The following is a 9,625-nucleotide window of genomic DNA, read 5'->3' on the forward strand; positions in this document are numbered from 1 at the left end:
GAGAGCCGAGCGGCCAGTAGGCGGCGCTCGCTGCACGCGCCAGCCGCTGGGTCGCGGGCGCCGGACGCGCACCTGCGTGCGAAGTGGCTCCTGTTAAGGTGCCCGGGGAGCCCTGCCCGGTGTCTGGGGAACCTCTTGGAGCCCTGAGCGACCTCCGCCCTGCTGGATCAGTCACTCCCCGGGGCTTGCAGATGATTGAGGCGGTTGGTTTCTCTTCAGCGCCATTTCCCGGAGCTCTGTAAACCGGGTTTTTCCTCGCCGCCGTCTCGCCTCCCGGAGCTGGGCTCCGTCTCTCCCGTCTCGGTACTCCTTGCTTCTGTGCACTTGTGCGTTTGGGGAGGATCCTTCCAATCCCTAGCCAGCCCGAGTGGCGACTGTGAAATGGGCCGAGGGCCGCTGAGCCGCGCTGAGTCCCCGGCGCCCCCTGCTCCAGCACCGCCCTTTAATTTTCTGTTCACAGCTCGGTCTGTATGTGCACTAAGCCCCCTAGCGCAGCCTTTTCTACCGGAGACTCGTCCAGCGTGTCCACTCTGACGCCTTTTTTGAATTAAGAGGAGACCCCAGGGCCGGCACCATGGCACAGCAGGTTAATCCTCCGCCTGCGGCGCCAGCATCCCATATGGGCGCCGGCTCTGTCCCGGTTGCCCCCCTTCCAGGCCAGCTCTCTGCTGTGGCCAGGGAGTGCAGTGGAGGATGGCCCAAGTTCCCATGGCCCTGCACCCCATGGGAGACCAGGAGAAGCACCTGGCTCCTGGATTCGGATCTGCGCAGTGCCGCCGTAGCAGCCATTTGAGGAGTGAACCAATGGAAGGAAGACCTTTCTCTCTGTCTCTCTCTCACTGTCTAACTCTACCTGTAAAAAAAAAAAAAAAAAAAAAAAGGAGACCCTGGGGCCTGAGTCCGGGCACAGCAGGCTAAGCCGCTGCATGCAGTGCCCACATCCCATGCGAGCACCTGTTGGGGTCCTGGCGGCTCCACTTCCTGTCCAGCTCCCTGCTGATGCCGGTGCTGTGGTGCAGCGGGTTAACACCCTCTCCTGACGCGCCACATCCCATATGGACGCCGGTTCTAGTCCTGGCTGCTCCACTTCCAATCCAGCTCTCTGCTATGGCCTGGGAAAGCAGCAGAAGATGGCTCAAGTCCTTGGGCCCCTGCACCCGCGTGGGAGACCTGGAAGAAGCTCCTGGCTCCTGGCTTCGGATCGGCAGAGCTCTGGCTGTTGCGGCCAACTGGGGAGTGAACCAGTGGATGGAAGACTCTCTCTCTCTCTGCCTCTCTTCTCTGTGTAACTCTGACTTTCAAATTAAATAAATAAATAAATAAATCTTTTTTAAAAATTAAGGGGAGCCCCCCTCCCAACACACACACACAATTCTAGGTGACATTGGAGGAAGAGAAGAGCTTGTTCCCACCAAAGCATGTTTAACTCCAATAATAATAGCTCCACTTACTGACACCCGTCCCCACTACGTGCCCGGAACCGTGCCCTGCTGGGGGTGCAGGGGCTAGGTGGGTTCATCCCAGAAATCTTCCTAAGTTCCCACAGCGCACCAAGGCGTTGCTGGGCCCTGGGGATGGCCAGGAGTCAGAGGCACAGTCCTCGCTCTCTCTAACAAGGTCCCTGCCCTCACTCAGTTTGACGGTCCGTAGAAACACCCGGTGAAGTAGTTTCCTGTTCCTGATTCCCAGGAGGAAACGTCAAGGCCCAAAGGAGGAAATGCATGGAGCTCACAGGAGTAGCAAACAGTGTCTCGCCCATCTCCAGAGGTGCCTTGTTCACATGCCAACAACCGTCCGTCCAGGCGCTGGGACAGTGGCGTCTTGGCGTTGGGCCACAGTTTTGTCGGCAGCGTTCTGCTGTCTTGGGGGTGTAAAATGGAAGCGCGTGTTACCAGCGATGGCATCTTAGAGGTGAGGAAACATGGACATGGGCCAGCCTTGCTGGTATCAGAGACCGATGTCTTCAGTTTCGTTCCTCACCCGTCTCCTGCTCCACTTCCTACAGAGGGAGGCGCTGACCCCTGTAGACTCGGGCTTCCGTGTGCTGCGGCTTCCAGTGGGGCTCAACTGATGGGAGGCAGCTCTCCCAAACACCCAGGCCCCCGCCCCGGCCCCACCCACCCTAAGAAGCTCCTCTGAGTAACTGGATCTCTGGGTCTTGGGTGGGGATACCGGGCCCTGGATTGAGTTTCCTGCCTGGGGGTGGAGGCAGGGTCCTGCTGTCGCTAATCTCAGTCTTCCCTCACCACCTCTGCTTAGCTTTCCATTTTTATTGTCCATGCAGTGCTCCTCGGCGGCCAGCAGGGGGTTCTACTTTCCGGGTTCAGTCTGCCTGACCTGCCCTGCACCTGCTGACGGGGAGTGACGCGAGGTGAAGAGCTCAGGGGCTTCCCACCAGGAAGCCAAGCGCCCAGAGGCCGTGGGGCTTCTGCAAAGGATGCAGGGATCCACCTGTACCCTCCAGGTTCCCAGTGACTTGATGGTGTCACCTGGGTATCACCATTGTTGTTTAATATTTATTTATTTATTTATTTGAAAGACCATTACAGAGGGGTGGAGACAGAGAGGGAGAGAGGTCTTCCATCCACTGGTTCACTCTCCAAATGGCTACAACAGCCAGAGCTGCGCTGATCTGAAGCCAGGAGCCAGGAGCTTCTTCCAGGTCTCCCACATGGGTTCAGGGGCCCAAGCATTTGGGCCATTTTCTACTGTTTTCCTAGGCCATAGCAGAGGCTGGATGGGAAGTGGAGCAGCCAGGATTTTAATTGGCGCATATATAGGAAGCCGGCACCAAAGGCGGCAGCTTTACCCACTACACCACAGCACCGGCCCCTGACAGTTACAGTCTTGTTCTGCTGAAAGTCAGCCACCATAGCTAAGGGAGCCCTGGGTCAAGGGTCCATCTTTGAAGATTTATTTATTTATTTGAAAGTCAGAGTTAAAAAGAGAGAGAAGGAGAGGTAGAGAGAGAAGTCTTCCATCCGCTGGTTCACTCCCCAATTGGCCACAATGGCTGGAGCAGTGCCAATCCGAAGCCAGGAGCCTGAAGCTTCTTCTGGGTTTCCCACGCGGGTGCAGGGGCACAAGGGCTTGGGCCATCTGCTTTCCCAGGCCATAGCAGAGAGCTGGATGGGAAGTGGAGCAGCAGAGACTCGAACCGGCGCCCATGTGGGATGCTGGCATTGCAGATGGTGGCTTTACCCGCTACGCCACAGTGTCCGCCCTGAGGGTCCATCTTTGGAGCTGAGTTTGGAGAGGGGCGAGAGGCGACCTCCCAAAGGATCGTTGAGGCACCACCACCGGAACAGGGAGTGACACTGAGCAATCAAAACTGACAGAGGTGCACTCCGGCCCCTCCCACTCACAGACACTGAAAATCACCCCCTAACCCGGCACCTCCAACTCGTCCTGTGGCTGTGTAGGTTAGGCGGAGCTGCCCAACAGAATCTGGCTACACACGCTTCGTTTCCCATCCTCCCTGGCGACAGAAGTGGCTAAGTGACAGCGTTCTGGTCCAGGAGATGCAGGGGGGTGACCCCTTCCGACAGGAAACACCATGAAAGACTTTGCAATGGGTAAAAAAGGGTTATTTTACAATTTTTTAAATTTATTTATTTTTTAATTTTTTTTGACAGGCAGAGTGGACAGTGAGAGAGAGAGACAGAGAGAAAGGTCTTCCTTTGCCGTTGGTTCACCCTCCAATGGCCGCCGCGGCCAGCGCGCTACGGCCGGCGCACCGTGCTGATCCGATGGCAGGAGCCAGGTGCTTCTCCTGGTCTCCCATGGGGTGCAGGGCCCAAGCACTTGGGCCATCCTCCACTGCACTCCCTGGCCACAGCAGAGAGCTGGCCTGGAAGAGGGGCAACTGGGACAGAATCCGGTGCCCCAACCGGGACTAGAACCCGGTGTGCCGGCGCCGCAAGGTGCAGGATTAGCCTAGTGAGCCGCGGCACCGACCTATTTTACAATTTTGTACGTTGTAGGGCGCCCACAGCGAGGTTCATGGAAATGCAGATAAACCCATCTGAGGAGCTGTGGCACTGCTGCTCCGGACACTCCTTTCAGCACCCCTGCCTGCACGTGTGCGAGTGCACGCGTGTGTGTGTGTGTGTGTGTACATGTTCATGTGTGTACGTGTGTGCATGTGTGTGGTTGCTTGTTCCTACACGGTTGTAAATTCTCCTTTGAACTGGTTTATCATCTTGCTGATTTCTGTATTAATAAAAGAAAGAAATCCAATCTTTGACACATGTTTATTTTATAGTTGCCAAAGAATCATGGTTTTATGCTTTAAAAATTTATCATTTAACATTACTCACACAAGAAAACAAGAGCTCATGTTTAAAAAAAAAAAAAAAAAAAGGCCGGCGCCGCGGCTCACTAGGCTAATCCTCCGCCTTGCGGCGCTGGCACACCGGGTTCTAGTCCCGGTTGGGGCGCCGGATTCTGTCCCGGTTGCCCCTCTTCCAGGCCAGCTCTCTGCTGTGGCCAGGGAGTGCAGTGGAGGATGGCCCAGGTGCTTGGGCCCTGCACCCCATGGGAGACCAGGAAAAGCACCTGGCTCCTGGCTCCTGCCATCGGATCAGCGCGGTGCGCCGGCCGCAGTGTGCTGGCCGCGGCGGCCATTGGAGGGTGAACCAGCGGCAAAGGAAGACCTTTCTCTCTGTCTCCCTCTCTCACTGTCCACTCTGCCTGTCAAAAAAAAAAAAAAAGCCTGACCTCTCTCCCTCTGTGTGGCTGGACATGCACACAGGGCAGAAGGCGATGAGAGTCAAGCTGTGGACGAAGCGCCCACGCCAGGCTTACAGTCCGTGCACACGCATATTGAGCCCGCGTTCCTGGCGGTCTGGGTGTCCACGTCAGCTCTCAGCTCTCTCCATTCCCAGTCTTCCTAGCGTGAAAGACAAACTTTCCCACCTGTTAAGCCACCGTAGCAGAGCTGTCTGTTGGGCTACGAATCAAGAAACACGTTCTCAGCTGGCATTATCAGAAAGCCTGGTGTTTCCTTTAACACAGGAGGGGAAGGAGAGGGTGGCCAAAGGACGATGGGGAAGTGATGTCGCAAGACGGAATTCGGACGAAGCGTGGGGGGCGCTTTTGACACTCGCGTTCTGAGAAGTCTTCTGACAAGAATCAGAGTCCGCTGCTGCTTCTTTTCAGGTTGATTTAATTTATTTGAAAGGCAGAGAGGGCGATGTCTTCCATCAGCTGCTTCACTCCCCAGGGTGTGCGGGCCAGCCGCACCAGTCAAAGGGAACCTGAGGGAGAGAGAGGGACTGAAAAGAGGGACAAGAGATGGCAGAAAACGGAGCAAAGCTGATCAAGGCTCATTTATTCCAGTGTCTCGGTGGTATTTATACATAACCAGCACAAAGAAGCACAAAGGATAACAACATACGTAAGCAACTTACTGGGGCTCTGGTAACACAGATAGTTTTAACAAAGTGTTCTTGATTAACACCCTCCTTCAGGAGGGGAGTATGTGGCTTTCTCATCCCAAGAACTCCACGAGCCAAGACTGGCCTTGATTTGTCCAAAGGCTGCCTACAGGTGGCCACAATGGCCAGAGGTGGGTCGATCCAAAGCCAGGAGCCTGGAGCTTCTTCCGGGTCCGTCATGCACATGCAGGGGCCTGAGCACTTGGACCATCCTTTGCTGCTTTCCCAAGCACATAAGCCGGGAGCTGGATGGGAAGTGGAGCAGCTGGGACTCCAATTGGCACCCACATGGGATGCTGGCGCTGCAGGCGGCAGCTCTACCTGCTATGCCACAGCGCCAGCCCCTGCCTGAGGTTCTTGAAGAAGTGGCTTTGTGTGACATGCTGCGATATGTTATCATAACACCACCTAGATTTTCAACGACATGTTGTAAGGCCACCACAAAACACACCAAACACCAGTTAAGGGAAAGGTTTATTGTCGGGCGGGGGGAGCCCAACAGGCAGAGGGGAGAGGGCGAGAGAGTGAGAGGATGTGGCTGGAAGCAGGTCCTGTTACAGGTTTGCAGGGGGGCAGGGAAGTCGGAGCAGCGGATCCCATGGGGGGGTGGAGCTGACACCTGTGGTTGGGCCATGGGGCTTAGGACCGAAGCTTACTGTGCAAGATGGTCACAGGGCGGGGGGCGGAGCCTAAGATGGCATCAGGGCATAGATGGTGCCGCAGGTAAGACTGCCATTTTACTAGCAATACAGCTTTCACTTGTCCACTCTGAAGGCTGGCTCAGCCCTGAGGCCCACTCGCTCTTTCCGCTGGGCCTTTCTGGGTGTTTTCAAGGTGGGATGAAGCGGATGTTGGTCGTTGCCTTTTCAGGATCCGCTCTCAGTAACAGGTCCATTTTGGTCGGGAAGCTCCGTTGCTCTCCCCGACCCACCCCACCCTGCGGTCTGTTTGGGTCTTCAGAATCCCCGTAGGAGACGGAGTGTGGGACCCAAGCCTTCCCGGGTACCGGGGCCTCGCTGCTTTAGGGAAAGAGCAACCACGTGGACTCCAGCCAAGTTCTGCAGGAGCTTCGCTAGGGCTTTTGCCGGATGCTGTCTTTCACCTGCTGGACTTCGGTCTTGGAGGACGCGCGGTTGGGGGCAGCCTCTTTGCCACCATTCGGCCTGAGGATAAAGCCAACATGGAGGAGCGCAGAGCTGAGAGGTGGGGAACGTGTGGCCTCTGTTGTCAGCTCTGACCCTGGACTTTCCAGTTTCCACTTGAGTCCGTTTGAACCGGAGTTGCTTTCATTCTCACGTTCCTCCTGACCGACACTAAGGCTGCGGCTGAGCAAAATAAATCAGACCTCAGCAGGGGTCACTTAGGACCTATTCTGGCTCAGGGTTTACCGGTATTTTTTTTAAAGATTTATTTATCTGAAAGTCGGGGAGGGAAAAAGGGAGGGGGGAGAGAGAGAGATAGGGGAGAGAGAGAGAGAGAGAAGTCTTCCATCTGCTGGTTCATTCCCAGATGGCCACAATAGCTGGGGTGGAGCCACTCTGGAGCCAGGAGCTTCTTCTGGGTCTCCCACATGGGTACCAGGGTCCTGAGCACTTGGGCCATCTTCCACTGTTTTCCCAGGTGCATCAGCAGGGAGCTGGATCAGAAGTGGAGCAGCTGGGACTCGGGCTGGTGCCCATATGGGCTGTTGGCCTGGCAGTGGAGGCTTTACCCACTGTGCCGCAGTGCTGGCCCCTCCCAGTATTTTTCCTCCACGATGGATACTATGCCCCTAATGCAATTTTCAGAGATGACAAATGTGCTGTTTATCATTTTCACAACTGCTTACCATACACCTGTCAGGGCTCTCACTGTGGACCACGGCAGACGACTGGGCTGTCACTTCTCCACAGGAGGGCATTTTAGGGGACTTACACCAAGGCCCGGCCCCTGAAGGATCATTCTGGGGCTAATCTTCAACCTGTCTAATTCGTTCACATAATTAGGATGTCAAAGCCTAGTCCTTTAATGTTAGCAATAAATTATCAGACACCTGTCGCACATCCAGCTGCTCTCAACACCGCGTGGATGAGAGCCGCTTGGTGCATGGGCTCCATAGACTGTCAGCTCTCTCCCAGCATCCTTCAAGAACTCTCTCTGGCCGGCGCCGCGGCTCACTAGGCTAATCCTCCACCTAGCGGCGCCGGCACACCAGGTTCTAGTCCTGGTCGGCGCACCGGATTCTGTCCCGGTTGCCCCTCTTCCAGGCCAGCTCTCTGCTGTGGCCAGGGAGTGCAGTGGAGGATGGCCCAAGCGCTTGGGCCCTGCACCCCATGGGAGACCAGGAGAAGCACCTGGCTCCTGCCTTCGGATCAGCGCAGTGCACCGGCCGCGGCGGCCATTGGAGGGTGAACCAACGGCAAAAGGAAGACCTTTCTCTCTGTCTCTTTCACTGTCCAGTCTGCCTGTCAAAAAAAGAAAAAAAAGAAAAAGAAAAAAAAAGAGCTCCCTCAGGGGCCGGCATTTGGCTGATGTGTAAGGCCGGGCTGGGAGCCCGTGTGGGCACTGAAGTGCCTGGTGCAGCAGCCAGCTCCAGTGACTGATTCCAGCTTCCAGCTCGTGCAGACCCCGGACGATGGCTCAAATCGCTGGGTCCCTGCCAATCAAGTGTGAAGCCCAAACTGAGTCCCTAGCTCTCCACTTCGGCCCAGGCTCGCCTGGCTGCTGCAGGTGTGTGGGGGAGTGAACCAGCAGATGGGACCTCTCTCTCTCTCTGTCTCTCAAATTTTTAAAAAATCAGCTTTCTCTCTCAGCACCTCCCTTGTGGGTCATTGTGCGCAAACTAGTTCCTTTTTTTTAATGAACACATTTTCAAGAGTGCAGGAGCGAGTCTCAGCTACAGGCATAGGTAAACTAGGCAATCCGCATGTTCAGGAGTCTGAGGATGATACAGCAAGTGGGAACAGCATTATGTTTAGTGGTAAATACTTGTAGCTTTTCTGCAAGTTTGAAATTATTTCAACTTTAATATATTCATTTACTCGAAAAGCAGAGAGAAAGAGAGATCTTCCATCTGCTGGTTCATTCCTCAAATGTCCACAACATCCAGGGCTACAGCAGGCTAAGCCAGGGTCCCTGTCGCTCCCCCTCTTCGTGGAGGAGCAACACAGGACCCTGCGCTGTTCTTTCGTCTGCTCGGCCCTCCCCGGGTTTGCTGCTGGTTCTTCCCGGGTTGGCTACTATCCCTTCCACCTCCGTGGAAGGGCAGTTCCCCCTGGCCGCATTCCCCACTTCCGCAGGGGAGCGGCACACCGCCGGCCGGGTCTCTCGGGGGCTGCACGGGTTCCCTTAGATGTTCCCCATAGATGTTCCCCGTGCATGCCGTTTCTCTCCTCCTTTATAGTCCTTCTCTGCCAATCCCAACTCGGCTGCCCACACGCCGAGTACGCTGCTCTCCAATCAGGAGCAAGTCCTACAGTTAATTGGTTGAACTGGAGGCAGCTGTGCGGAAGCTGTTTACTTCTCTCCCAGCGCCATATTGTGGGAGAGCAGATGCACAGAACAAGTCCCAATTCGAGTAACTTAGTCTAGTCCGGATTGCTCCCCACAGATCCCCCTTTCTTTTTATTTTTGGCGTTGATACGCGCCTGTCTTCGGTGTCCCGCGGCACACACTAGAGTTGCCACAGGCTCTTACAAGTCCTATCCATCAGGCAAACCGAATCCGGGTCCTCTCTTCGCCATGTTGTGAGGAGGTTTTTAGGCGCTGATGCGTGCCTGTGTTCGGTGCCCTGCAGCGCATACTCTGCTCTGCTAGAACTGCCTGCAGGTGTTTACAAAACCTATCAGGCAAACCGAATCCAAGCCTTCTCATTGCCGTATTGGGGAGACTTATTAGTGTTGGTTTGTGCCTATCTTCGGTGACCTGCAGCTCATACTCTGGTCGAGCTTTGCTGGCGCTTACCGCCTTAAATCAGGCAGACCGAATCCAAGCTTAATATTGTTGTATTGTGGGGAAGCCTTACTGATGTTAATTCGTGCCTGTCTTCGGTGACCTGCGGCGCATAAGCTGCTAGCTGCCCGCAGGTGCTCATCGCCTCACTTGATTAGGCAGACCGAATCCAAGCTCTCACATTGCAGTGTTGTAGGGAGGCCTTTTTATTTCTCTATTTCTCTATCTCCGGGCATTCCTATTTCTCCCATTTTACT

This window comes from Oryctolagus cuniculus, chromosome 21, assembly GCF_964237555.1.
Source record: "Oryctolagus cuniculus chromosome 21, mOryCun1.1, whole genome shotgun sequence".
Lineage (NCBI taxonomy): Eukaryota > Metazoa > Chordata > Mammalia > Lagomorpha > Leporidae > Oryctolagus > Oryctolagus cuniculus.